This window comes from Phoenix dactylifera, unplaced genomic scaffold (genome assembly GCF_009389715.1).
Source record: "Phoenix dactylifera cultivar Barhee BC4 unplaced genomic scaffold, palm_55x_up_171113_PBpolish2nd_filt_p 001427F, whole genome shotgun sequence".
Classification (NCBI taxonomy): domain Eukaryota; kingdom Viridiplantae; phylum Streptophyta; class Magnoliopsida; order Arecales; family Arecaceae; genus Phoenix; species Phoenix dactylifera.
Genome location: NW_024068749.1, coordinates 35,547 through 38,147, shown reverse-complemented (window position 1 = coordinate 38,147; position 2,601 = coordinate 35,547). Strand labels below are relative to the sequence as shown.

Sequence of the window (2,601 nt, the reverse complement as noted above, 5' to 3'; positions counted from 1 at the left end):
GGTCAATCTTATGGGACAATGCATCTACCTTGCTAGACAGGTCCATAGAATGACTTATTTCATAAATGGTCCCTTTTCTTTGAGAATTCGGGGGTGCTTGACGAGAACAAGAAGCATGGTGGAGGGAGTTTTCATTTAGATTTTCAAATAATTGCCATGCTTCATGCTCATTTTGAAGCATGAATGTCCCCCCGCATGCAGCATCAATCATCTGACGGTTTCGTTCAGTCAATCCGTCATAGAAACATTGCACTAGCTGCCATTTAGGTATTTGATGATGTGGGTATTTATGGATTAGGTCCCGAAATCTCTCCCAAGTTTCATGAAATTCTTCTCCCTCAGTTTGGGAGAAGCTTGTGATGGCACGTCTAAACTGGTTCGTTCTTCCAATGGGAAAGTATTTTTTTTAAGAATTCTTGTTGCATTTGATCCCAAGAACGAATCGAGTTGGCTTCTAAAGAATTCAGCCATTGTTTGGCTCTATCTTTAAGGGAGAAGGGGAATAATCTAAGTTTTAGAGCATCATCAGTAAAGTTCTGAATCTTGACAGTGGTGCAAATCTCAAGGAATTCATCTAGGTGTTTATATGGGTCTTCGTTGGTGAGCCCATAAAAAGATGGGAGCATTTGGATCACACTAGACTTTATTTTCATATTGTACAGCTGCTACTTCAGGTAATCGAATGCAAGATGGGGAAGTGTAAATAGTGGGAGTAAAGTACTCCCTCAGGAGTTTGGGTTGTTCTTCAGCCATCTTAAGAGGTGGGGATGATCCTAATGTTTTAATTTTAGCTCGAATGTTCCTAAGGGTTCGTTCTATTTCAGGGTCAAAAGGTAATAGGTTTCGTACTCTAGAACGACTACCTTGCATACACTAGTACTTGATCAGTCAAGCATGCAATAAAAGATCAACACATCAATCCTTGTATTTGTCCTGAAATCACTAGACAGCTCCTAACTGGTTTGAAGAGGGCACCTAAGCCTCCAATCCGGTCTAATGAACCGAGTTGACCAGGTAAGCTCCCAGGTAAGTGGAGGGGTCACGATGCGTTCGCAAAGGTCTCACTTAAAACCCACTTGCCTTGAACAGATGAACTGTCTCCCTTATAGGGACAAAGCTTGCCTAGACATCAACTAAGCCACAGAGCGAAATTGGTGCAACTTTCGGTGATCTTCGTCCTATTGAGCTCGAATGTCCCTAGGAGCCAATGTCTAATTGATTTTAATTAAAGTGACACTATGTGAGATTGAGTTCACCTAAGTTGGGCAAGAGTCCGGTGATGAAATCCGGCTCTTATCTTATTGGGGTGATTGCCCTTACTATGTGCGGATTAATTTGTGCATGTGTATCAAGCATGCATTCACACTTTTGCTGAAATTAAAATCAAACAATCATCAAAAAATTTCAATCTAATAATAAATTTAAACAAGAAAGGTTTAGAGGTTACCAAAGGGAATTTTTCCAGCAATTTAAATTTTTTTAAGCAAACCTCTAAAGCATTCCTTTTTGATAGCCCAGATCTCCTCTTCGATTCCTGATCAAATAAGACCAAAAGAAAAATTAAAAAAAAAATAGTAGAGGAGATAAAAAAGTAACAATAATAGAAAATAATTTTTTCTTTTATTTTAGATATATATATAATTTTTTTTTGAAAGTTTTTTTTAATTAATTAATTTTTTTTTAATGATAGGAAAAATAACTATGCTAGCAATCCCCCGGCAACGGCGCCAAAAATTGATCGGTTCTTTCAATTTCAAAAATAAACCACGCAATAGCACGTATCCTGTAGGATAGTGATTACGGGTGTCGGTCCACAGGGATTGAAGAATAAGTTATTTTTCTTTTAAAAATAAATCAAGAAGAGGATTTGCTAACTTGATTTAACTAAATTAATCTATGAGTACGAATTGAAATTTATCAAAGTAGATAGATCTAGGGTTTGGAATCCACCGCGTAGCATTGCATTAGGGACTGTGTTCTTAATTTTTTATCTTTTGGAGAGGCATGCAAATTAGTTACAAGCCTTTTAAAATAAAAGCATAAAGAGTGTTAGGAAGATCCATCTTCGGTGTAGCATGAAGTGTCTACCTAAGTATGCTAATCTAGGATGCAGCACACTTCATCTTCCTAGGCATGAATCATCTTAGACTACTTTAGCAAACATGATTAGTAACTAGCATGCTCAAAGTTTAAATATCATAAAGGAATATTTCATTGAAAATAAGAATTTAAACAAGCTCCAAAATAATAAAAAAAAATAAGAACTACAATGCCCTGATATATTGCTAGGGCTTCATCCAGCCCTAGACTAGACGTTTAGCCACGCATGGCTTCCGGACGACCTCCCATCTTCAAGTGAAAGTCTTCCCCTCTCATTCTTCCCAAAATATCACAAAATATTCTCTTTCCCCCTCCTTTCTCTTTTTTTTTATTTCTTTTTCTCTCCCTCTCGGCTTTCTTCTTCTTTTCACCGAAATAGGGGGTCTCCCCTGTTTTTCTGTTGAACCGAGCCCCCCACCGTTCTTCAAACCGAGCTCTCTGCCCTTCTCACCGATGGCCACCCTCCTCCTTTTATAGCTAGCTGTCTGGAGTGCTCGTTCG

General features: G+C 38.3%; 1 non-coding gene across 1 annotated transcript; it reads left to right on the top strand.

The window, feature by feature from the left end:
* The first annotated feature begins 269 nt into the window (after window positions 1-269).
* On the top strand, window positions 270-375 carry LOC120108607. The gene has a single exon (XR_005509895.1). It is a non-coding gene; the product is annotated as a small nucleolar RNA R71 (small nucleolar RNA).
* Window positions 376-2,601: the final 2,226 nt, after the last annotated feature.